The following is a 26708-nucleotide window of genomic DNA, read 5'->3' on the forward strand; positions in this document are numbered from 1 at the left end:
TCTAGATGAGAGTAGAAAAAGGAAGGCCATCTGACCTTCTCTCCATGCCTCCTCCCTGAAATGGGTCATAAAACTCTCATATGAGAGTTGCCCTCCCTATACGCAGAGGAAAGGAACATCTTTGTTTCCAAAGACAAATGGACACTGAAAAATCCAGAGGAGTCTTGCTAAGTTTCCCCTAGTTTACAGTTGATTACTTACATCATACTGTTCACCTATCATATTCCTCCATGACTCTCCACTCTCTATCAAACTTAGCATCAGAATACTCAAGTCTGTTTCTGCAGGTCTCCATTTCCTTATGAAGGCTACTGTTTCACATAAAATTTATATTAAATATACTTGTATGTTTTTATCCTATTAATGATACCGTGTTGCTCCTTGTCTGTTAACCTATCTTATCCAGTTTAATTTTTATACCCATCCAAAGATCCTAAGGGGATCTATAAAAAGGTTTTTTGTTCCTAAAAAACAAATGTCACAAAAATCACAATGGTTTTCAAAAGTTTAGAGCTTCTGTTTATGGTATAATGCATTATTATGAGCACTTCAATGATTAGAAAAACACCCTGTAACAAAACTTCTTTAAACAGTGTGATATAAAAACTCAAGATGGAGGAAAAAATCAGGTAAGTTTACTTTCAAAAAGACTTTAAAGAGACAGAAGCCTGACATTTGGCTGTTGTTCAGTTACAAATTTTTCCATTCTTTTATTTGCCTGTGAGAAAATCACAGTATTTCTTACTCTAAGAACCCTTTCAAATGCTGTAGCCTTTAAAAAACTATATTGCTCGGGGTGTGTGTGTGTGTGTGTGCACGCTCACTCACTCAGTTGTGTTGGAGTCTTTGCGACCCCACAGACTGAAGCTCACAAGGCTCCTCTGTCCATGGAGTTTTCCAGGCAAGGATATTGGAGTGGGTTGCCATTTTCTCCTCCAGGGGATCTTCCCAACCCAGGGATCAAAACTACACCTCTTGTGTCTTCTGCATTGGCAGGCAGATTCTTTACCCCTGAGCCACCTGGAAAGCCTATATTACTATCAAACAATTAAAAAATCTTTATCACACTACAGCATGAAACTTTTTCTTGTTTATTTTTTTAAAATCCTATCATTGATTAAAAATAGAATGTTTAGATGTTTTACTTCAAAATATTTTTATTCATGTAAACTAGCTGTCAACTTGAAACACTAGGTCAAGCACAGATAAATTAGAATGCAGGTGCTGATGCTGACAGAAAATGAATATGATAAATGAGTATTTGGGAATAAATAACTGCATAAGGTCACCTTATGATGGTATTTGACTTGATCATTATATGTAAAAAGATTTTTGATGTGTAGCTTTTCTTAACTCTCACTAAAATAGAGAATAGAGAGAAGTAAAAATAAAAATGGCAAAGTTTGAGTTTTGTCTGCCTCTTCTACAAAATAAAACGTTTATGTTAAAATAAAAATTTTTAGTTTTAAAGAAATAAAAATAAATAAATAAAACAATTTCAGTTCCATTATAATCTATTTTAAGATAATTAAGAATATTATAATTCTCTATATCTGCAAAGAATATTTTAATCATAAGTAGTTTTTATACACTCTTTTATATGTTGCAAATTTAGCTATATTCATTGAGAATTTAATGAATACCTACTGTGTGACAGGCTTTCTGGGTGGCACAGTGGTAATGAATCTTCCTGCCAGTGCAGGAGAGGTAGGTTTGATCCCTGGGTTCAGAAGATCCCCTGAAGGAGGAAATAGCTACCCACTCCAGTGTTCTTGCCTGGAAAATTCCATGGACGGAGGAGCCTGGTGGGCTACAGTTCATGGGGTCGCAAAGAGTTGGGCATGACTGAGCATGCACACAAGCACTATATACCAAGATCTTTGTTGAAGGGACAGTGTTTTATTAAAGTGAGTGTAAAGTCAAGGGAGAAATACAAACACTTGAATTAAAATATACAGTTAGGGAAATCTCTGGTGGCCCAGTGGTTGAGAGTCCACCTGTGATGCAGGCAACGTGGGTCAATGCCTGGTCTAGGAAGATAGGAAGGAAGATTCCACATTTGGGACAACTAAGTCCCGGGGTCACAACTGCTGAGTCTATGTGCCCAAGAGCCCATGAGTCACAACTACTGAAGCCAGTGGGCTCTAAGCCCAAGTTCAGCGAGAAGAGAAGCCATGGCAATGAGAAGCCAGTACAGCACAGCTAGAGAGTGGTCCCTGCTTGCCACAACCTGTGAGCCCACACGCAGCAACGAATACCTAACACAGCCATAAATAAAATTTAAAAAATATATACATCTGTGCTTGAAGAGATAGGTTTGTGTAGCTTTATATATAGATCATTTTATAGTTATAGGCGATCATCTATAGACATTTTGGATTAGATGTTTAACTTCGAAGTCTTAGTCGGAGATATTACAACACATATATGTGTCATATGTAATTCTTTTTGTTTTTTTATATGAACCTACATTATCCCTGTGATTTATTTTCAGGAAGGAAATCTAGATTATGAGCTAGAACAAGCTGAAGCATCACTTAAATTCCTTATTAGTTTTGTGATCTTGGGTAAGAGCCTAGGTTGTTTCAACATGAGTGAGAGGGGACTAATAAATAGTCCCTCCTATCAAGAGGGCTATGCAGAGAGTCTTCAGTTATATGTATATTGTTTTATCTATAAAAATAAAATGGTGTGGCAAAACAGATACAATAGAGCTCTGTAGTACAACAGTATATGCTTGTTCATCATTCCCTTCTCTGGACTTTTCTGTGTTTGAAATGTATCATTATGCATAGTATATTTTCACAAAGATAGATATATAATGCAACAATTCCCTAGTTTATTAAATCATGGGTTTCTTTGTTTCTGGAACATCAAATAGTAATAGTATTCTGCAGTATACAATTTGGTAAATGCTACAATACTAACTCAGTAAGATATTAAAATAAAGATCGCCAAACACTATTATAGGTCAAATTTGGGTTAGATGGCCATATGCTGTATTACAGCTAATTGGCATATTTTGCTCTTTTCAGATATGATCAGCAGTCTAGGTTTAAGCACATTATAAAAAAAAACCAGTTTTTAAAAAGGTAGTAAGCCTGTTATGATTTATTAGGTCAATTACCAAGAGAGACTTCAAACTTCCCTGATAAACTACCATCTAGAAATAAGAATTTTGTTTTTCAGAATATTCCTTAAGTTGAAGCTTGAAGACTTTAAAATAAAAAGCAGACTGAAGTAACTTAACTTTAATGGCTAGTTTGAATTTATCTCAAATGAGATGATGATAGACTTGGATTTGTCACGTAAAAAGTCATTTTGTATGCCATGGACTAAGGAAGTCAGATGGCTAAGCCCAATATCTATGGGTTTGGAGACTATACTTTTCCCATTAGAAGTTACAGCTGGACACATAAGCAATTGGCAAGGGTATTTAATCCTCTTGCAGAGAAGAAGAATAAATAGCTAGAAACAATAATAGAAACCATGGTAATCCTCTCTCCCTACACAAATATTTACTTACTTTCTGCATACGAAGTCCACTCACTCTTTCCTAAGGAACACACACCAAAGTCTCATCCAACCATGGAATTAGGCTCCAAGTGCAGAATATCATGATAGTCTCTTCATCAGATTAGATGTTGCTTCTCTTCCATCAGATATCAATAAATTTTAAAGTTAAAAAATTAAAAGTTCTCTTTCTCCCAGTTATACAACATACAATGGGAAACAATAATTGCTATCCACACTCTATTGTCTAGTGTATAAAGGGAAAAACGGATGACATACAACAGTAACTGTTCTATAGTAATTCTCTCTGGTCAAGTGTTGTGCTGGCCTCCTACACCGATGGTAAGGGAATATTCTTGGGCTAGTTCTCAATTATATCTCTAGGAGTATGTTCTCCATGTTTTTTGGATTCCTTCTCTGTGAGAGCTGTCTTACTCCTTTCAGGCTGCTATAACATCATAGCACAGACTGGGTAGCTTGTATAAACAACAGAAATTTATTGTTCACAGTTCTGGAGGTTGAAGGCTTCCCAGGTGGCACCAGTGGTAAGGAACCCACCTGCCAATGCAGAAGACATGAGACTTAGGTTCAAGATCCCCTGGAGTAGGGCATGGCAACCCACTCCAGTATTCTTGCCTGGAGAATCCATGGACAGAGAAGCCTGGAGGGCTAAAATCCATGGGATCACAAGGAGTTGGATACGACTCAAGTGATAGCATGCATGCTGGAGGTTGAAAGAGCAAAGATCGAGGTACCATGAACCCATTCATGAGGGCTCCATCATTATGACTTAAACACTTCCCAGAGGCCACACCTAGTAATACCACCATATGGGATTTAGGATTTCAACATATGATTTTGGGGGAAAGACAAACATTCAGAGCATAGCAAACACTTTTCTTGGCCATATCTGGACAGAACACTGAGAAATATTCTATCTCTGGGAGTTGAGTAGCATTTTTAGTGGGCTTCTTTTCTATCAATATTAGGAATTCTGAACATTCCAATCTCTTAATCCATGCTGTTGGCTCTTTTGGTGGTATAACTCTGAAATTCATTTTCTGCTTTATATACCAGTATGAAAGTGAAAAGTGAAAGAAAGTTGCTCAGTCGTGTCCAACTCTTTGTGACCCCATGGACTATGCAGTCCATGGAATTCTCCAGGCCAGAATACTGAAGTGTATAGATAGTCTTTCCCTTCTCCACGGGATCTTCCCAACCCAGGGATTGAACCCAGTCTCCCACATTGCAGAAGGATTCTCTACCAGCTGAGCCACCAGGGAAGTCCAAGAATACTGGAGTGGGTAGCCTATGCCTTCTCCAGGGGATCTTTCTGACCCAGGAATCAAACCGGGGTCTCCTGCATTGCAGGCAGATTCTTTATCAGCTGAGCTATGAGGAAAGCACCATGTGCCAGTATCCACACCCACAATTCATTGGAGAAATGCCTTTTTTCTAGACTGATACGATAACAAAAATCTACTTCTCTATTTATTGAATGCTGCTGCTGCTGCTAAGTCGCTTCAGTAGTGTCCGACTCTGTGCAACCCCAGAGATGGCAGCCCACCAGGCTCCCCTGTCCCTGGGATTCTCCAGGCAAGAACACTGGAATGGGTTGCCATTTTCTTCTTCAATGCATGAAAGTGAAAAGTGAAAGTGAAGTCGCTCAGTTGTGTCCGACCCTCAGCGACCCCATGGACTGCAGCCTTCCAAGCTCTTCTGTCCATGGGATTTGCCAGGCAAGAGTACTGGAGTGGGGTGCCATTGCCTTCTCCATTTACTGAATAAGGAGACCCAATTCTCTAGAGACTACTCACAGTCTGTAGGATATCTCCCTCTTCACATCAAGTTTATTCTTTTAGTAAAAGCAGTAATCCTTTTCTGGGAGTTTCCCCACTTCTTCCCTTATGTTTCCAGGCAAAGGGAGGTAGTGAGATTAACACTTCCTTTGCTTCCTTTACACGTAGTGAGTCTATGTTTCTTGTGTAGAAGCCCTCTCATTTAAAAGTTCTGCTTGTGCAGCTATAAACTTTAGATTATGATGGGGAAAAGGAGTTTGGTTTAAGGTGGTTATAATAGAAGCTTCTAGGGCACTAAAAAGGCACAATTGATGTGATCAATGGTAGAGTTCACAATGGGTAAGACCCAAAATAAATAAATAAATAAATAAATAAATAAATAAATAAATAAAACTCCTATAGTAAATTCCTAGAATTAAAAAAAAAAAAAAGATTTCCTATAGTAGAAATAGGCAACATTAGAGACTAAATATTTAAATGAGGACAAGGCACAGCTCTATTGGAGTTAGAGAATGAGAGAATTTGGAACGAATTCTCTCATTAGATGGTGGATGTTAGAACAAAATTTTTGGGACTCACATGATCAGAAATACATAAAGAGTCTATATCCTGAAGAGAGGATAAATATTTGGAGCATTCTTAAGCATTACTAAGCTTTAAGTGTTAGTAATGCTTAAGTATTTCTTAAGCATTACAATTCAACTTTATTTAGAATACATCTAAAAGAAGTTATTTCTTACATACTTTCTCAAAAAAATCTTTGGCATCTGTAATATGTAAAAATGGGGATTAAAAAACTACTTTATTGAATTCATATATTAATTTCAGAGATAAACATTAAAATTAGATTAACTATTATATGGCATGATAGAAAAAGGGACTGTTAATACATGGATTTTTCAATACAAAGATCACTGGCTAGAAAGTATCGTCTCAATTTGAACTAAAGTGACAAATTTATTAACAGTTTCTAAATAAAGCACTTATGGTACTGAAATCAAAACCACTAGAAACAATGGATGGATTACTTATTAAATTTTTAAAATTTGTTTATTTTTAATTAATTAATTAATTTTACTTTACAATATTGTATTGGTTTTGCCATACATTGACTTGAATCTGCCATGAGTGTACATGTGTTCCCCATTCTGAACCCCCCTCCCACCTCCCTCCCCATCCCATCCCTCTGGGTCATCCCAGTGCACCAGCCCCGAGCACCCTGTCTCATGCATCCAACCTGCACTGGCAATTCGTTTCACGTATGATATTTTACATGTTTCAATGCCATTCTCCCATATCATCCCACACTCACCCTCTCCCACAGAGTCCAAAAGACTGTTCAATACATCTGTGTCTCTTTTGCTGTCTTGCATATAGGGTTATCGTTACCTTCTTTCTAAATTCCATATATATGCATTAGTATGCTGTATTGGTGTTTTTCTTTCTGGCTTACTTCACTCTGTATAATAAAATTTTTAAAGAGAAGAATTACATTTGCCATGAACTTTGACCTATGTTGGTTGGTCTCTTACCTAGCCAAACCTTAATCTGTATAGCTAAACATGTTTGTAGAAATATATTGTCCACTGTTTTTCTGACCAATATAAAAGCTTTTTTATAAAAGATATTGCCTGATGATTGGATTCTCACTTTGGACCCTATAAAGAATCATAATTGCTTCTGCACAGCTCTGTTACCAAAGACAGTGATAAGATTAATGGTAAAATAAAATCTACTACTTTTTGGTGAGACAATCTCAATGCAATACCTGGTCCTTTCTGAAGAGTATTTCTGGACTGATTGCATAGATATGCTTTGGGAATGAGTGTTCTGAAATGAGTACTAAAATTTGGAGATTTATATTCAATGTTCCAATTGTATTGAGATATTTATTCATTATTTCAAAAGGCACTGTGATAGAGACTGGGAATATCAACTAAATATACCAATTTCCTTGCCTGACCTTTTGAAAACTGAGGCACTTGCTTCATAGATAAAATCCTCAGGAGTCCTTATGTTCAAATTCCTATTTCTAATCAACTTCAGAACTAGAAAGCCTGCTTGACATAGGAGAAGGATTTCTTGCATTAATCAAGTGCTTCTCTGGTCTTCCCTGAGGCTATGTGAAAATGTGGAATCTATTGAAATGCACTGAGGAAATCCACATTATTAATTGCCCAGTCTGCTTTGAATTTAGTAGACCTTATGTGAGTATCTTTCAGAAATATATTAATAATTCAAAATTTTAATTGATAATCTGAGAATATAAATATGTATGGATTCCCTGGTGATTTAGAAGTGATTGATGGTATTTTTTACTTGATGGTAAATATTTATGATTCTAAAATTTTATTCTAAACATTTTAGTTATATTCTAAGAAAATACAATACAAAAATATTCTCTTATAATTAAAATGTTTAGAATATAATTTTAAAATCATATATATATATATATATATATATGTAGCATTAAGTTGAAAAATACCATCAATCACTTCTTCCCTGGTGGCTCATACAGTAAAGGATCTGCCTACAATGCGGGACACCTGGGTTTGATCCCCGGGTTGGGAAGATCCCCTGGAGAAGGGAATGGCAAACCACTCCAGAATTCTTGCCTTAAGAATTCTATGGACAGAGGAGCCTGGAGGGTTACAGTCCATGGGGTCACAAAGAGTTACTGACCATTTAACTTTTACTTTCAAGAGAATATTATTTTATTGCATTGATTCTAAGATACCATAAATGGTAAACACATTTTTAATTTATATGCAATTAAAATAGAAAAACAGTGGCAAATAACAACATAATGTCATTACTAAATATTCAGATATCTTAAAATAGAAAATTAATGTTGAAATCAATAAAATAAAATATATATACACATATACCCACATACACACACATTTTATTTTTTTGTTTTTTTAGGTAATTGTATATTCACCTGCAGCTTTCACCAATAACATAGACAGACCCTATGTGCCCTTGATCTTCACACAGCGATACCATCGCTCAAAGCTACAGTGCAATATCCCATCCAAGACATTGGCATTGCTGCAGTCCACTATCCTTGTGTATGTATTTGTGTATCTACCACCACATTCAATACACAAAGCAATTCCATTACACCATGGATACCTTGTTTTGCCCTGTTGCCTGTCATCTCTGCCATCCCCAACCTTCAACTAGCTGCTGCTGCTAAGTCGCTTCAGTCGTGTCCGACTCTGTGCGACCCCAGAGACCGCAGCCCACCAGGCTCCCCTGTCCCTGGGATTCTCAAGGCAAGAACACTGGAGTGGGTTGCCATTTCCTTCTCCAAACCTTCAACTAGAACCTCTGACAAATACTAGTCCATTTTTCATTTCTATAATTTTTCATTTCAATAATGTTATAAGTGGAATCATGTATAAGGTTTTTTGGTATCAGCTTTTGGAGTCAGCATAACTCCCTGGAGATGTTTTCAGCTGTAGCATGTATCACTATTTCCTTCCTTTTGATTGCTAAATAGTATCCCATGGTACGACTGTATCTCAGTTTGCTTAAACATTCACTCAGTGAAGAACATCTGAGTTGTTTCTAGTTTTGGGCTATAGCAAAGAAAATAGCTCTGAAGATTCATGCACACATAAACTGAAGGTTTTTTTTTGGAACATAGTTTTCATTTATCTGGAGTAAATGTCTAGGAGTGCAACTGTTTGATCTTATAGTAATTATAAGTTTAGTTTAACAAGAAATTTTCAAGCTCTTTTCCAGAGTGGAAACATGTGCCCTGTTATAATCTAAATCTCCCTAGCATTTTGTGCCATCACTGTTTTTTTCAGCTGCTCTGATAGGTATATAATGGTACATGGTTTTATTGAAGTAACGTTGGTTTATAACATAACACGTCCTATATGTAAAACACTTCAAATTCTGTATATACTACAGTGTGCCCATCACCAAAAGTTTAGTTTACATTCATAATCCTACAGTTGATCTCCTTTACCCATCTTGCCTTTCCCCAAGCCCCTTCGCCTCTGGTAACCACAATCTGTTCTCTGTATCCATGTTCGCTTTTGTTGACTTTGGTTTGCTTAATTTTTAAATAGCCCACATATGAGTGAAATCATAGAGTGTTTTTTCTTCTCCATCTGACTTTTATTTAGCATAATGTGAGAACCACTGTGCTATAAGTGGCAAGATTTCATCTTTTTATTGCTAAGTAGTATTCCACTGTATATAATATAAAAACTTCTTTACCCATTTATCCACTGATGGGCATTTAGGTTGTTATCCTATCTTGATTATTGTGAATAATGCTGCAATGAATATAGGAGTATATATAAATGTTTTTGAATTAGTGTTTTCATATTCTTTGTATATTAGAGATTTTTCTTATTTCTTGAGGTATTGCTGTAAACTTCCCTCTTAATACTGGTTTCGCTGCAGCCTCAGATTTTGATTTCTGCTATTTTCATTTTCATTTGTCTAGGTATTTTTTCATTTCTTTGGTTTCTTCACTGACCTAATAGTTGTTTGGTGGCAGGTTGTTTAGTTCCCACTTATTTTTTTCCAGTTTTCTTCCTAGAGTTGTTTCTAGTTCCATACCATGGGATTGAAAAAGATACTTGACATGATTACAGTCTTAAATTCCCAAGGTTTGTTTTATATCCCAGATAATGGTTCAGTTCCCTTTGCACTTGAGAAGAATGTATTCTGTTACATTTAGATGGAATGCTCTGTATCCATTTATCAAGTCCACCCAGTCTAATGTTTCATTTAAGGTTGCTGTTTCCTTGTTGAGTTTTTGTCTGGATGATCTACTCATTGATGTAATTGGGCTTTTATGCTGCTAAGTCGCTTCAGTTGTGTCCGACTCTGTGAGACCCCATAGACGGCAGCCCACCAGGCTCTGCCGTCCCTGGGGTTCTCCAGGCAAGAACACTTGGAGTGGGTTACCGTTTCCTTCTCCAACGCATGAAAATGAAAAGTGAAAGTGAAGTTGCTCAGTCATGTCTGACTCTTAGCTACCCCATGGACTGCAGCCCACCAGGCTCCTCCGTCCATGGGATTTTCCAGGCAAGAGTACTGGAGTGGGGTGTCATTGGGATTTTGTAGTCCTCTGTAATTATTGTGTTGTTGCCTATTTCTCTGTTTAGGTTTAATACTAATTGCCTTATATATTTTGGTGCACCTATGTTAGGTGCATATATATTAGTGATTGCTATGTCTTTTTGATGAATTGTCTCCTTTATCATTATGTAATATTCATTTTTTGTTATAGTTTTTTGGCTTAAAATCTATTTCATTTAAAATGAGTATGGGGCTACACCTGCTTTCTTTAGGTTGCCATTCCCTTGGAGGATTGTCCTCTACCCCTTTACTTTAAGCCAGGTTTTGTCAGCACTGAGTCTTGTGGACACAGCACACAGTTGAGTCTTTTTTTTTTTAACCTGTCTAGTCTGCGTCTTTAGATTGGTGGATCCAATTGATTTACATTTATATTGATTATTGATAAATAAACGCTTAGTACCACCATTCTATTTTTTGTTTTCTGGGTACTCTATATCTTCCTGTTTCTTTTATCTTGTTTCTGTCTGTTATTTTAGTTAGGTGGTTTTCTACAATGTTTTCATTTTTTTTTCTTTGCCTTTTGTTAGATTTATGTTTTGTGGTTATCATGAGGTTTGTATAAAATGTATCATAAATAAAATAGTCCTTTTTTTGTTGATAGCATCTTGTCTTAATTTGTCTATTAAAGTTTTATCCTTTTCCTTTTCTTAAGTTTTTGTTGTCTCTAATGCTCGCTTTTTATGTTGTGAGTTCATTACCAATTTGAAGTTATGCTGTCGTTATTTCTACTGACTTTTTCTTTAATCATTATGCTATACTTTTAACAACCTATTCTGATATATTGAGTTGCTATTTTCTGATTTTGTTAGTCTAGTTATGTCCCCTTAGTCAAAGTTTCATATCGCTTGTTTTTTTGGTTTAGGCAGAAGAGCTCTATTCAGCACTTCTTTTAAGGTAGGTCTAGGGGTGGTGCATGCATGCATGCCCAGTCACTTCAGTCATGTCCGACTCTTTGTGACCCCATGGACTGTAGCCTAACAGGCTGTGTCCATGGGGTTCTCCAGACAAGTGTACTGGAGTGGGTTGCCATTACCACCTCCAGGTTACCTTCCTGACTCAGGAAGTGAACACATGTCTCCTGCATTGCAGGTAAATTCTTTACTCATTGAACCACATGGGAAGCCTCTAGTGGTGACGAACTCCCTGTTTTGTTTGGGAAAGCCTTTATTTTGTCCCCATATCTGAATGGTAACATTGCTAGATGCTCTTGGATGACAGTTTTTATCTTTCAATACTTTGAGTATGTCATTCTAATCTCGTGGCCTATAGAGTTTCTGCTATGAAGACTGATGATAGCTTATGGGGCTGATATGAAAGCTTATCTACCATAAGCTTTGCTGATTGCCATCTTTTTACCTTGGCTGCCTTTAATATTCTTTGTTTCTGTCATTGATTCTTGACAGTTTTCTTCACAGTCCAACTCTCACATCCATACATGACCACAGGAAAAACCATAGCCTTGACTAGATGGACCTTTGCTGGCAAAGTAATATCTCTGTTTTTTAATATGCTATCTAGGTTGGTCATAACTTTCTTTCCAAAGAGTAAGTGTCTTTTAATTTCATGGCTGCAATCACCATCTGCAGTGATTTTGGAGCCCCAAAAAATAAAGTCTGACACTGTTTCCACTGTTTCCCCATCTATTTCCCATGAAGTGATGGGACCAGATGCCATGATCTTCATTTTCTGAATGTTGAGCTTTAAGCCAACTTTTTCACTCTCCACTTTCACTTTCATCAAGAGGCTTTTGAGTTCCTCTTCACTTTCTGCCATAAGGGTGGTGTCATCTGCATATCTGAGGTTACTGATATTTCTCCCGGCAATCTTGATTCCAGCTTGTGCTTCTTCCAGCCCAGTGGGGTTACATATAAGTTACATAAGCCCAGTGGGGTTACATATAAGTTACATAAGCAGGGTGACAATATACAGCCTTGATGTACTCCTTTTCTTATTTGGAACCAGTCTGTTGTTCCATGTCCAGTTCTCTTGGACTGCAAGGAGGTCCAACCAGTCCATCCTAAAGGAGATCAGTCCTGGGTGTTCATTGGAAGGACTGATGCTAGAGCTGAAAATCCAATACTTTGGCCACCTGATGCGAAGAGTTGACTCATTGGAAATGACCCTGATGCTGGGAGGGATTGGGGGCAGGAGGAGAAGGGGACAACAGAGGATGAAATGGCTGGATGGTATCACTGACTCAATGGACATGAGTTTGAGTGAATGCTGGGAGATGGTGATGGACAGGGAGGCCTGGCGTGCTGCAATTCATGGGGTTGCAAAGAGTCGGACATGACTGAGCGACTGAACTGAACTGAACTTGACAGTTTTAATATCATGTGTCTTGGAGAAGGTTTTTTTTGTGTTGTGGTAATTAGATGTTCTCTTAGTTTTATGAATTTGTGTATCCAGTCTCTTCCCCAGGTTTATGAAGTTCTCGGTTTCTATTTCTTTAAATAAACTCTTAATTCCCGTCGTTCTCTCCTCCCTCTCTGGGATGCCCATTATCCTCATTTTCTTAAAATGAGGAGAAATTGTATGAGCTTTTTCCATGTTTGTGATCCTTTGCAACATTTTCAATGCAGTATATGATGCCATGCTCTTCTTAATGATTTAAGATTTTTTAATTTCAAATAATCGATATTTTGAGAATAAAAATTTATATTTCTTTTTAACATTATATCCATTTGAAATAAATTTTATCATATTTTTCCCTGATTGGTCATAGAAATATATTACATTAATCCCATAGAAAAGTCCTGGTTATACATACCTAAAATAAATCCTCAATAAGAATTATATCTATAATTGCTGAAGTTTAGATTAAACCAAATTATTTCCTCAACCAATCATTATAATTTATAAAGATAAGTTTGAGGTCACAACATACATGATTAATTATTTTGCTCCTATCATAAAGAACATAAATACTAGCAATTAGCTTTCTTTCTTTCTTCCTTTATCTCTTGAAGATTGATCTATCAGATCAGATCAGATCAGATCAGTCGCTCAGTCGTGTCCGACTCTTTGCGACCCCATGAATCGCAGCACTCCAGGCCTCCCTGTCCATCACCAACTCCTGGAGTTCACTCAGACTCACGTCCATCGAGTCAGTGATGCCATCCAGCCATCTCATCCTCTGTCGTCCTCTTCTCCTCCTGCCCCCAATCCCTCCCAGCATCAGAGTCTTTTCCAATGAGTTAACTCTTCTCATGAGGTGGCCAAAGTACTGGAGTTTCAGCTTTATCATCATTCCTTCCAAAGAAATCCCAGGGCTGATCTCCTTCAGAATGGACTGGTTGGATCTCCTTGCAGTCCAAGGGACTCTCAAGAGTCTTCTCCAACACCACAGTTCAAAAGCATCAATTTTTTGGCGCTCAGCCTTCTTCATAGTCCAACTCTCACATCCATACAATTTGAGTAAAGTACACACTATTAGATACATTGGGCCTAATGATGTATCTTATTTAAGGCAATTTTAAGAATTTGCTTGATCATGACCATTTTCATTTGCTTGACCATTTTCAAATTATATTTATATTTTTATGACATTATTAAACAAATGTTTTCAAAAATTATTTTAAAAACTAAACACAAATTTTAATGTAGTCTTAGGTAAATATAAGTATTCAAAAAGAACATGTGTTTAAATATAAAGAAATATATACTAAGAGGCAATGTAAGAAGTTTGAAAGAAAAGTGACTGAAAAGGAATGAGAAAGTGTTACTTGCTCAAAAAGACCTCATTTTCAAACCAAATATTGAAAATCCATTCGGTCAAATGTATATTCTTTCTTTCCTTTAAAATTGCAATTCCCTTCCCAAAGCTTTGAATGGAAAATGAATATTGTAAAGAACCATTCTTCAGTTATGGGAACGCTGAAGCCATTGTTGAATTTGTTGAATTACTCAATTATTCCAAAAAGTTGTACAGAGATTGCCAAGGGTGATGGTAATGAATGAAATTGATCTAATCTTGCAATATGAAAAGAATTTCTTGGAGTGGAACACTTGTTTCACAGAGGAATCTTCAGGGAAATAACTGGCAAAAGCGTCCTTTTTTCATGGAAGGAAACTTATTAATATGACATATAAGAGAAAGCCTGGACATTTTAAATCCTAATGCAAAGCTTCTCTATTAGAGTCCCACAATAATACTGGCTTCAAGAAAGCGTGCAAGCATCCTGAAAAATGAAAATGCCACAGCTCTTGTCTCAGTCATATACATACATTCTTGGCCAGGTCTTTTTAATTCTCCTCATGTAGTAATGTGAAATTTAATTTATTGTATGATCTGTCAGGTACAGGCTTCAAGACCTGTGAGACTACTTAGGCATCTTTGATTTGCTTTAAAGATTGGCACCAATTAATGGCACTCTGATTTGCATTCATAAAGCAAAGCTACTACATGGGACTTTACAGAATTGAATCCCAATGATGAAGTATACTTATATGATACTTTACCGCTTTTGAAGTTCTTTCATATATATTTCATTACTTGAATTCCATAGCAACATTAGCAACTGTTATAATAACTGCAATACATCTTTAATTCATTTCTCCACCTATTCCACTCCATGAAAGCAGCTCACAATAGCTACAGAAAATAGAAAACTATGCTGGCTAATCTCACTCTAAATTCATGACCAGGAATCTCAAGTGGGTCCTTAGCAGTGCCAGGCAATTTTACTACATTTCTCTAGTTCATTTACTCTCCTACTTTTTACATGACTATTGCACAGCCCTTTCATTTTCTTACTCTCTGCTGATAACTTTGCTTCTCAACTACTGTTCAGTTCAGTTCAGTTGCTTGGTGGTGTCCAACTCTTTGTGACCCCATGAACCACAGCACGCCAGGCCTCCCTGTCCATCACCAACTCCCGGAGTTTACTCATGTCCATCACGTTGGTGATGCCATCCAGCCATCTCATCCTCTGTCCTCCCCTTCTCCTTCTGCCCTCAATCTTTCCCAACATCACAGTCTTTTCAAATGAGTCAGCTCTTCGCATCAGGTGGCCAAAGTATTGGAGTTTCAGCTTCAACATCAGTCCTTCCAATGACACCCAGGACTGATCTCCTTTAGGATGGACTGGTTGGATCTCCTTGCAGTCCAAGGGACTCTCAAGAGTCTTCTCCAACACCACAGTTCAAAAGCATCAATTCTTTGGTGCTCAGCTTTTTTCACAGTCCAACTCTCACATCCATATATGACCACTGGAAAAACTGTACTCAGTTACTGAGATAGGTGCAATTAGAAGAGAATTTCTAAATATTCTATCATTAAATCTATCACTCTACGTGAGTCTGTACCTATATATTTTTCCTTCCCTTTAATTGCAAAGGATGAACCATTCTTGCTGTCAGGCCCCTTCCTCTGTTCTTTGCATCCTTTCTCAACTCAAGGACATCACTTCTGGGTTGTTTTTGTTTTTTCCACTTTGTTTTCTGTATCATCAATTTCCCCTCTCTGCTGTTTCTTCCATCAAAACACAAACATATTATGTTAGTTTTTTTCTTCAATTATTTCTCCCTTAACCCTTTACTCTCTTGATCTAACATCTCAGTTCTGTACATTTGTCTAGAGAGTTTCAGTATTTTCCTCTCATTCACATATTACCCACTCCAATATATATATATTTGTCACTATCATTCTACTGAGACCACTCTGGTCAAGGTGCCCAGTGATCCCTACATTGTGGAATCCACATCTTGTTTAATCACTCAGCAGCCCTTAACCTGCTAAACATATCACTATTTGGAGCCCTTTTAGCAACTGAATGCTGCTGCTAAGTCACCTCAGTCGTGTCCGACTCTGTGCGACCCCATAGATGGCAGCCCACCAGGCTTCCCCATCCCTGGGATTCTCCAGGCAAGAACACTGGAGTTGTTCAACACTGGGTTGCCATTTCCTTCTCCAGTGCATGAAAGTGAAAAGCCGACTCTAGAGACCCCATGGACTGCAGCCTACCAGGCTCCTCTGTCCATGGGATTTTCTAGGCAAAAGTACTGGAGTGGGGTGTCATTGCCTTCTCCATTAGCAACTGAATAGACAGTATCAATCTCACTTGATTCTCTTTATAGCTCTTTGAAGTTTTTTGCTCTTTGCAGTTTTCTTTTTCGTTCCCTGACTTGTAAATACTGCAGTTCTATAGGCTCAGTCCCTGTATTTTTCTTTTTTATCCAAAGTTAATCTATTTTGACATTATCCAGAGTGTATATGCAAATGCCATCTAAATGTTAATTATTTCAGATTTACATCTTCAGCCGAGTCCACTCTCTTGAATTCCATATTTCAACTATTATTTTTTTAAAAATTTGAATATACCAGTATGTGCCCCCAATATTAATGTTTACAAAATGGCACTTCTGTTCTTTCCCTCACAAATATGCTCATTCTTGAATGTATGGTAACTCTGTCTTTCCATTTGCTTGCATTATCCTTGATGCATCAAGGTACATCCCTTGATATTTCCTTGTTCTTATTCTTCACATACAGTTTATCAGTAAATCCTGCTGACTCTACCTTTGAAAATTGTCTAGATTGTGACTATCATCTCCTACCAACATTACTACAACTGCATCTACCTCATTTCTTTCTTTCTTTTTATTGCTTTTAGCATAGCAACTAGGTTTATAAACTAACATCAGATTCAGTTACTTCAGTGATCAAAACCCTTCAATATGTCCTCATTTTATTCCATTGACTTTTGAGGAATTAATTATCATGGCCCCAGACAATTCTTTGACCTTGATTCCTTTCCTTCCATCATTTGATTCCTCCAGTCACATTATCCACAGACTTCTCTGGACCTCAACAAAGATATTTTAATTTGAGGTTACTTCTGCCATGTTCTTTTGACTGTTCTTCCTCACTTTTTAAGGCTGTACTCAAATATCCTCTTTTCTTAAAGGTCTTTCTTGATGATTCTATTAAAAATAGCTAACTTTTCAAAACTGGCTTCAGTAACTTTCTAGCTCCATATCCTGCCCTTTTTTTTTGGGGGGGGGGTCTTAACATTTTTTATCTAATATAAATCTATAGTGTAAGGATCTTTGCATTTTAAATGGTGTTTGGCACACAGAGGCACTCAACAGATACTTGATAAAGAAATAAATATTAAAGACTTTTGGTACATTTGCTTGTTTCTGTCTCCCTAATAATCTATTACCACACTAGGCTATGTTGTCCAAGCAAGAATGGGTTTCATCTGTTTTATTTGAGACTATGCCACCCAGTGTAAGATTAGTGCCTGCCTCCTAGTAAGACCTTATCAATAAGACATTAAATGAATGGATACATTAAAAATATTAATATTACTTTAAGTCAAGAAGGAGTAAATAAATTGCATGAACTTTTTGTTATATAAATTAAAACTGACTTCAATTCAGATCATTAGTTACAGTGTAGCTTTAATCTATATTTTCACATCATCATCTATCATGGACCTCTCAATTTCCATATACAACTTATAGCTCACAAATCAGAACAATTACTATTCCTGAGTATAGAAGGAAACTACACCTATTTTCCATGTTGTTGCTTCTGGCTTGGGTGTCTGCTCTTTATAATTTCTGGTTAATATTTTATTTATCTTTCAAGATCTGATTTAAAGGTCAACTTCTCTGAAACCTTTCTAGACTTTTGCATGCAGAACTAATTACTCTCTCTTCTGCTATTTCACAACTCATTTATGCATTCATTGAATAATTATTTATTGAATTTTCTGGGGAGTATAATAAGACTTTGGAGATAGGAATGGTTACCTAGATGAATTTTACTGTGAGTTCCCTACAGCAGGTTTTCTAAGGCATTAGAAACAATTGCATATTGTTATTAATTATTGATTTACATATGTACTATCACAATTTTTCCCTGGACAGTTTCCATGAATTATTCTGTTTGTGGTTGTTGTGGTTCTGAATACTGTGTTTAGTATATACCGACTCAGACAGTGTTTGTCAAAATGAAATAAAACATCTATTCACTTCAGGGCTATTTCTAAAATTGTATTTTAAAACTCCTTACTTTCTCTGTTATGTACATTACTGTTAGAAACAATACCTAATCTCAGCACACTCAAATCAAATGGAACACAATTTCAGTAAATTGTATCCAAGTTTCAAGTTTGCCTTTTTCCCAATTGCATATTGGCTGCTCCTTCAGTTGGATAGTTACATTGTGATTATTTTTTATATAAACTGTATGCCTATTAACTAAAGAGGAAAATAAAGCATGTTTTTTGACCTAGAGATTTGGGAAAGCCCATTTTCCATATTTTGTTTATTTACTTACTTTACAAGGTGTTTCTTTTCTCTCAGGCAGAAGAGCTGAAAAGTTAGGCTGGAATAAATGTGAAAGATCTATTACCTTTAGAGAATATTCAAGCCAAGACGGAAGCACCACCTAAGATGCTCTGAAAGCCAATTTACATCTGTTGTTTGACCAATAATTTATAAACAGAATACTCTTTGGAGCATCCCCTGTGGCTCAGTGGTAAAGAATTCATCTGCAATTCAGGAGCCACAGTAGACAAGTGTTGGATCTCTGCATGGGGAAGATCCCCTGGAAGAGGGCATAACAACCCACTCCAGTATTTTTGCCTATAAAACCCATGAACAGAGGAGCCTGGCAGGCTACAGTCTATGGGGTCACAAAGAGTCAAGACATTACCGAAATGACTTAGCATGCATGCATGCAGAATACTCTTCAGAGAGAAGTGTCAAGACTTTTACCATTGCTGTAGAGTAAAGTGGTGAAATTTCTAATTGTGTAAACACTATATTCTTATCTAATTCAACCAATGAATGACTGTAAGTTCATATTCTCTGCTACTTGTAATATGTATTTTTTCCAAAACTGAAAACCAGTTCTTGAAAATGTCCAGAGCCTTGATTTTTCTCATGATTATTTAACCAACATTCTGGGTGATTCTTTTGCATTTCTTCTATGTCTGATTATTTTGTTCAATGTCAAGAGAAGTTAACGGGATTCTCTGGCTATAATCAGCTCATACCTTCAGGAAGAAAGGCAACTGTCAGTGCCTAGCAATTGAGTCAAGGTATTTTCTAAAAGATTCCTTAAAGTTCATTTTCTTATAGACTCACTATGCATTTTAAACCTAGTTTTTGTGTGTGTGTGCCTGTTAGCAGCATCCCTTTCTGTCTTATAACTATATATGTATTTTCTTAATGAAGGTGCAAATGTAGAATTATACTTTATGTGAGATTGCACTTTATTTAATTTTGACTAAAAGACAGTAGAGGAAACATTCAATGTTACTATTCATCAAATAAAATTAGAATATTTCAAATTTGATAATACTAGATATTAAATAGAATTATGTAACAAAAGATGCTCAGTTAAATAAGCAACTTTTTCTGTCCATATTGATTTATCCTGGAGAATTCAGATTTGTTTATCATGAAAATAAGCATGTTGATTAACAAGGACTACTGTCATTTTGATGTCTTCAAGTATATGGTTTTATAATAACATAGGCAACTGAAAATATAATTTCCAGTCTAAATTGAATACTTTTAAAAGTGAGCATGCTTAATATGCCATAGGGCATATTCCTCTATGGTGATAAACTCATCAAGAACGATTATGCTGTTGATAGAGAAAATTGGCCATACGGCAATATTTAGAAAAGAGTTCTACCAAGTTGTTCATTATAAAATCATTCACTATCCTGCCCCCAGGTACAGCTCAGCTGAGAAGGACGTGACAGTGAGGATGAAGGCATATTTTTCTCTGTTGTTGGCACCAGTCAGTATAGAAATGTAACTGCTAAATATGTAGAAAACTGGGAGCAGCTCAACTTGATTCACCTGAAATACAGAGAAAAAGTCAATACCAGGAGGAGCAATCGCTCCCAGAAAGACTTCTGAGGAAGTCTTGATGTGTAGAACTTCACAGTGCAGTTGAACCCAGCGTCTCTGGGTGTCTTAGTACCACAGTCATGAGTCAGACATACAACTACTAGCTAGCCCCATACTTTTGTTGCCCCTGCCCCTTCTTTTTTCAATGTCAGAATGAGTATGTCAGAAAAATACTACAGAATTCTTTTCCTGTTTTTAAATTTTCTTAGAAAATCTTTCACTGAGTAGAACAATTGCAATTTCTTTCTTTTCATAGTCAGTTCAGTTCAGTCACTCAGTCGTGTCTGACTCTGCAACCCCATGAATCGCAGGATGCCAGGCCTCCCTGTCCATCACCAACTCCCAGATTTCACTCAGACTCATGTTCATCAAGTCAGTGATGCCATCCAGCCATCTCATCCTCTGTCGTCCCCTTCTCCTCCTGCCCCCAATCCCTCCCAGCATCAGAGTCTTTTCCAATGAGTCAACTTTTCGCATGAGGTGGCCACAGTACTGGAGTTTCAGCTTTAGCATCATTCCTTCCAAAGATATCCCAGGGCTGATCTCCTTCAGAATGGACTGGTTGGATCTCCTTGCAGTCCAAGGGACTCTCAAGAGTCTTCTCCAACACCACAGTTCAAAAGCATCAATTCTTTGGCACTCAGCCTTCTTCACAGTCCAACTCTCACATCCACACATGACCACTGGAAAAACCATAGCCTTGACTAGACGGACCTTTGTTGGCAAAGTAATGTCTCTGCTTTTGAATATGCTGTCTAGGTTGGTCATAACTTTCCTTCCAAGGAGTAAGTGTCTTTTAATTTCATGGCTGCAGTCACCATCTGCTGTGATTTTGGAGCCCCCAAAAATAAAGTCTGACACTGTTTCCACTGTTTCCCCATCTATTTCCCATGAAGTGATGGGATTGGATGCCATGATCTTCATTTTCTGAATGTTGAGCTTTAAGCCAACTTTTTTACTCTCCTCTTTCACTTTCATCAAGAGACTTTTTAGTTCCTCTTCACTTTCTTCCATAAGGGTGGTATCATTTGCATATCTGAGGTTATTGATATTTCTCCCGGCAATCTTGATTCCAACTTGTGCCTCTTCCATCCAGTGTTTCTCATGATGTACTCTGCATAGAAGTTAAATAAGCAGGGTGACAATATACAACCTTGACATACTCCTTTTCCTATTTGGAACCAGTCTGTTGTTCCATGTCCAGTTCTAACTGTTGCTTCCTGACCTGCATACAGATTTCTCAAGAGGCAGATCAGGTGGTCTGGTATTCACATGTCTTTCAGAATTTTCCACAGTTTATTGTGATCCACACAGTCAGAGGCTTTGGCATAGTCAATAAAGCAGAAATAGATGTTTTTCTGGAACGCTTTTGCTTTTTTGATGATCCAGCAGATGTAGGCAATTTGATCTCTGGTTCCTCTGCCTTTTCTAAAACCACCTTGAACATCAGGAAGTTCATGGTTCACGTATTGCTGAAGCCTGGCTTGGAAAATTTTGAGCATTAATTTGCTAGCATGTGAGATGAGTGCAATTGTGCGGTAGTTAGAGCATTCTTTGGCATTGCCTTTATTTGGGATTGGAATGAAAACTGACCTTTTCCAGTCCTGTGGCCATTGCTGAGTTTTCCAAATTTGCTGGCATATTGAGTGCAGCACTTTCACAGCATCACCTTCCGGATTTGAAATAGCTCAACTGGAATTCCATCACCTCCACTAGCTTTGTTTGTAGTGATGCTTTCTAAAGCCCACTTGACTTCACATTCCAGGATGTCTGGTTCTAGGTCAGTGATCACACCATCGTGATTATCTGGGTCGTGAAGATCTTTTTTGTACAGTTCTTCTGTGTATTCTTGCCATCTCTTCTTAATATCTTCTGCTTCTGTTAGGTCCATACCATTTGTGTCCTTTATTGAGCCCATCTTTGCATGAAATGTTCCCTTGGTATCTCTAATTTTCTTGAAGAGATCTCTAGTCTTTCCCATTCTGTTGTTTTCCTCTATTTATTTGCATTGATTGCTGAAGAAGGCTTTCTTATCTCTTCTTGCTATTCTTTGGAACTCTGCATTCAGATGCTTATATCTTTCCTTTTCTCCTTTGCTTTTCGCTTCTCTTCTTTTCACAGCTATTTGTAAGGCCTCCTCAGACAGCCATTTTGCTTTTCTGCATTTCTTTTCCATGGGGATGGTCTTGATCCCTGTCTCCTGTACAATGTTACGAACTTCAGTCCATAGTTCATCAGGCACTCTATCTGTCAGATCTAGGCCCTTAAATCTATTCCTCACTTCCACTGTATAATCATAAGGGATTTGATTTAGGTCATACCTGAATGGTCTAATGGTTTTCCCTACTTTCTTCAATTTCAGTCTGAATTTGGCAATAAGGAGTTCATGATTTGAGCCACAGTCAGCTCCTGGTCTTGTTTTTGTTGACTGTATAGAGCTTCTCCATCTTTGGCTGCAAAGAATATAATCAATCTGATTTCAGTGTTGACCATCTGGTGATGTCCATGTATAGAGTCTTCTCTTGTGTTGTTGTAAGAGGGTATTTGCTATGACCAGTGCATAGTAAGATCAGTAATTCTAGTAAGTGAAAATATTTCACAGCAAATTCTCCTACAAAAGATTATTTGTTGTTTATCTGAAATTCAAATTTAACTGGATATCCAATATTTTACCTGGCAATTAAAAGGCAAAAAGCCCTGATTATTACTCGGTTTCAACTTGAAAATATAAAGCGTATTATTGGGATGCTGAAAGAACATCTTTTTCTGTCTGGTTTATTTAGAGTTCTAATCCCCTTAGCTGGAGTTGGACACTACAATGGTGCTCAGGCTGTTTTGTTTCTGTAGTCTTTTTAGAATCTTAAAATTTGAGCTTCATTGACTAGGGCATGAGATCCTTTTTCTTCCACTCTGGTTTCAAAGAACACACATTTGCAAAGGAAAAATCAGTCTCAGAAGTTGGCTAATGAATCTGCTCAACAATTTTCAGACATGAGATACTAGAGTTGAATCTTTCTAAAATATGGTGGAGCTTGTGTTTTCATGAGAAACTGAAAGGAGAGTGTTACAGCAGAGAGAATATTGGCTTTAGATGCAGGAGATTCAGGAGACACGTTTTATTTTTATTTCTATCTTTAACTGGAGCAAATAATGTTATCTTTTAGAAACTCAGCTTCTATCTCTTTAAATGAAAAAAAAGAAAAAGAAAAAAAAATTCCTCCCTAAGGTATGTCCTCCAAAATTTAACAAATCTGAAGATATGTTTCTCACCATAATTAAAACTTAAATCAATTTATTATTTGAAGAGTTATTTAAAAATTCTGGTATCCTTGAAGTTCTGTTCTGTGTTTTCTTTGTTTCATCATGACACACATTATTCACTTTTCAATATTGTATTCTCAGGATGCAGGACATATCTCACACTTAGAAGGCATAAAATAAATATGTACAAATATTGAAGGAATACTGAGTGGCACAGAATGATAAGGTGAAATTGATATCTGGCTTTACACTGGTTAAATTATAGATGTTTCCCCCCAGAGTAGTCAGTGTCATTATTTGAATGAAATCTCCAGGGAAATAGAATTTTTCCCCTGGTAGCAGGTTTGGCATATATTAGACATTCAATAAAAATATATTGCATGAATTAAGAAATCATCAGGACCTACTTATAGAACTGAAAGTGCCTCATTGCTTTGAAATAAAATTCAACATAAAATTCTTGAAATAGAAAGGAGAAAATATGATTTTCCTAAATGAGGTGAAGCATTTTTCATTTTATGAGAAATAAAATTTCTCAGTCAGTTTTGTATGATATGTAAGCAAAAAAAGTCGTTTCTAACTTGATTTATAGTCTTTTTAAATTATAAAGTAAAAACTACATATTTAAGAACATCTTCTTGATATTGCTAAAACAAAGAATAACTTTATTATGCATTTTTTGTTTATAGACATTAGATTTTATTATAGTCATAGTCAACAGTTGAAGATTTAAAATTAAAATGTCTCACACTGAATTCCCCAACGTTTTTCTGATTTGGGAACCATTTTCATAGTTTCACATTATTTCACAAATATATATATAAACCAAGACAGCACACACATTTTTGCATATCATATACACATTTACTCAATGTATCTAATCTAAATTTACTTCATTTCATTAGGTCCTACTGTCAGATGCCAGTTAAGGCACTGAGGAAAGACAAATCTGAGTAAATAATCTCCAGTTTTTAAGGGCATTCTGGTGTAATCACAATGTGAATCTTTTTTCCCTAGATATTTAGTATAGTTTAAAGTGACAAACCATCTGACTTTTCCACAGCACATCTAGTATAGTGAATTTCAAGTTAGATAACTTCTTAATCAAGGGCTTCTGTGTAAACAGCAAGTTTATTTGATAAATGCTTTTGGCCAGATTGTACTGATTTCTGTAAGGTTAATGATGCTTCTTTCATTTCAGTGACTCTTTCATTTCAATGACTTTACACCTTTCCACACAATAGTCATAGTATTCTCAATAATTAATGATGATTATTAAAGATTTAATGTATCAGGGGCCTTTCAAACATTTTACATGACATCATTTGCTCCTCACAAAGAAATAAGAAGTTGTTATCACTGTGTTGGAGTTGGAAAATGAAACAATATAGAACAGTTTACATAATCTATAAGCAATAGAGATGAGATCAAGCTCAGACAATGTGCAAAGACAAATTTCTCTCCATAATTAAAACTTCAATGAAGTTATTATTTTGGGGCTCACACATCACTGCTTCAAGTTGCCTTAAGAACCAAGTGATTAACAAAAACTTACTACTGAACTGTACCAGGCCAGAACTAATAAAATGCAGTTTTGTTTTTGCTTATCTTATAACTCTTTTTCAGCACTTACTGTTTGCCAGTTGGGCGTCCCAGATAGTGCAGTGGTAAAGAATCCGCCTGTCAATACAGGAGACAGAAGAGACACAGGTTCAGCTCTGGGTTGGGAAGATCCCCTGGAGTAGAAAATGGCAATCCACTCTAATATCGTTGCCTGGAAAATTCCATGGACAAAGAAGCTTGGCAGGCTATAGTCCATGGGGTCACAAAGAGTTGGACACAATTGAACGACTGAGCATACATTGGAATCAGAATTCTTATCCAATGTAAATCACTGTGATGACTTTTGTGAACCTTTTAGGCCTTGATGAGCTTTTATGTAAGGATTGAGAGTAAAGTACCCTAATCAGAATTTTAAAAAGGAATTTCTAAGCCATCACTTTTAGTGAGTGTTAGGAATCAAGCCACTGAGGAAAGAATCAAGATATGTGCAATGGACAATATGGCAGCCAAAAATAAGATATAACCCGAGGGCAAGGAATTTGATGAAAGGATAAACCAAGAAAGAACATGGACATAGACTGAGTCATTGATTAGACAAATGAATGACTGATCTTGTCACTTTCAATACATATATCTTGGCATCAGTAAAACATAATCATAGTTGCATTTCTCAGTTGGTAATAATTTCTTTTCTTTCTACTAATGTTTGATTTAATTAAGAAATTCACTGATAGAGAAGAGAAAGTAGAAAGTGCTTCATATCTTTTATTTCTATAAAATAAAGACTCTATATCACCTTAAGAAAAGCTGTTCAGAAATTCTGTTCCCACTTTGGTATGAGACTAATGTGCCCTGACAGTTGGTGTTATGCTCCTATTGCTATAATCATGCAAGACACAAAGTCTAATGTGAAACCACAATAACTACAGAGTAGCCTACTATTTGCAAGATAATACATGGGATAGGTCAATTTAAGAAGATGCTAGTTTATTTTTTGCTTGGGATGTGCAAATAAATAACTTCTCAGCTATTTCAGTGGGAAAGTATTAAAAGGACATACCATAAATATTACTCTTTCCATTTGGCATATACTAGCAGTTCTTTTTTTTTTTTTTCCCTTTAAGTGATTTCCCAAAATTTCTGAAAGTGAATGAAAATAACTTTGAGTAACTACTTTTTGTCAAGTAATTTTGTAGATGCTATATTTTACAGACAAAGAAATAAAAAGAAAGCCTGTGGCAACAATCAAGATTTATACTCAGATCAATCTGAATATAAAAACCTTAGTTCTATAAGCAAAATTGTTTTCACATTAGACCTTGGCATTTACTTTAAAAAGTGAGTGAAAACTCACTTTTTTTCTATAGTCATATTTTTGTTGTTATTGTTTAGTCACTCAATTGTTTCCACTCTTTTGTGACCCCATGAACTGTAGCCCACCAGGCTCCTTTGTGCATGAAATTTTCCAGGCAAGAATACTGGAATGGGCTGCCATTTCTCCTTCAAGGTATCTTCCAGACCAGGGATCAAACCTGTGCCTCTGCTTCTCATTCCTTGCAGAAGTATTCTTTACCACTGAGCCAC

The 26708-nt window shown here is 36.6% G+C and overlaps 1 long non-coding RNA gene across 2 annotated transcripts in view; it reads right to left on the reverse strand.

Annotated features, from left to right (window-relative positions):
- Positions 1-26708, reverse strand: part of LOC129655759 (uncharacterized) — a 113836-nt gene that overhangs the window by 85781 nt on the left and 1347 nt on the right. The window contains exon 2 of one of the 2 annotated variants that reach the window (XR_008716115.1): positions 25195-25241. The exons of the other annotated variant lie outside the window; for it this stretch is intronic. This is a non-coding gene — a long non-coding RNA (uncharacterized LOC129655759). The remainder of the gene's footprint in view (positions 1-25194; positions 25242-26708) is intronic. 2 annotated transcript variants of the gene reach the window in all.

Source organism: Bubalus kerabau, chromosome 1, assembly GCF_029407905.1.
Source record: "Bubalus kerabau isolate K-KA32 ecotype Philippines breed swamp buffalo chromosome 1, PCC_UOA_SB_1v2, whole genome shotgun sequence".
Classification (NCBI taxonomy): Eukaryota; Metazoa; Chordata; class Mammalia; order Artiodactyla; family Bovidae; genus Bubalus; species Bubalus kerabau.